Source organism: Rhynchophorus ferrugineus, unplaced genomic scaffold (genome assembly GCF_030347505.1).
Source record: "Rhynchophorus ferrugineus isolate W39M unplaced genomic scaffold, kcgeb_rfMv2 rfM8, whole genome shotgun sequence".
NCBI classification, from domain to species: Eukaryota; Metazoa; Arthropoda; class Insecta; order Coleoptera; family Curculionidae; genus Rhynchophorus; species Rhynchophorus ferrugineus.
In genome coordinates, this window is record NW_027472587.1 from 10,505,086 (window position 1) to 10,506,379 (window position 1,294).

Consider the following 1,294-nt stretch of genomic DNA (forward strand, 5'->3'; position numbering starts at 1 on the left):
CGACTTTATATAAAATAAATTTCTTAATAAACCTAGAACACGTACCCCCACTCCCCGATTTACTTTAATTAGAATTTCGAATTATTAGGCAACCAACAACACTGGGAAATAAGGTAGACTGAGTATGAATGATTCTATAGCTTCATCACTATACATTTTATATCGAGAAATATTGCTTCTAATGTTATAGAATATGTTTGTCCTGGTTTTAATACTAAGTGTTTACCTAAAGGTATCAAACTTCATTCAAAAAAGCAATTTTAGAAAAATCCTTTTGGCAGGGACAGTTGTAACAGTAATCTCTTTGATTTTAGGTCAAGTTGAGAGTATCTTCCAATTATCCAATACGGTAGCTTGACTTTGAGTCCAATCTGCTCTACTTTCTGTCTAACATGATGTTTCCAATTTAATCTATCATCCAGATATATTCCGAGGTATTTACATGATTGTCATTTCGCCGCAACGTAAATTTAACATGGACTTATTTCGAGCTATTAAGCTGTATTTTCAGTCTCCAGTTCGTTTGTAGATCTTGTTCACTGTTACTTGTACCCTTTTTACAATCATAGACAGAAATATATCTTTTGCCATGATTACCACGCTATCGCTTGGTTCAGCTGTACTTGGAGTCTGTTACGAATAGTGTCGTAACAGTAACCGGCTGTGAAGAAAGCTGTATCTGCATAAAATGCTGTGTGGGAAAGCTTGTGGAGTGGGAAATCAGCCATATAAATGTTGAAAAGGGCTGGGGCTAGTGGAGCACCTTGCGGGACTCCTGCGGACTGCGTCACCGATCCTCACTTGGAAGGACCTACCGTACAAGTATGAATCTATCAGGGATATTAGGTCATTCGGTAGATCTAGTTGTTTCGCACTGAATATTAGACCGTGGTGCCATATTTGATCGAAAGCTTTGGAGGCATCTAAGAAGATGGCTCCAGTTTTTCGGGCTTTTATCAGTGCCTGGTGGACTGTTGCTGCGACGCGGGCAGCTTGATGGAGGCATGAGTGTTTGGCGCGGAAACCTAATTGAGCGTTCGGGATTATATGATGTGCGTTTGTAAAATCGTTTAAAGCGTTTAATATAGCTTTTTTCGGCAAGTTCCTCAATGATATCATAAGACCATTGACCAATGTAAGACAGAAGTGGACTTGAAGAAGCAAGTTATGAAGACTGAAATAGTTTTTCTAATCCTTCATATTGCTTATCCGCATGCCTCACATTTTATGAAGTATACATTATATCAAATTATGGTCTAGCAACGTCGAAACTGCTGACAACGTATATTTTTGA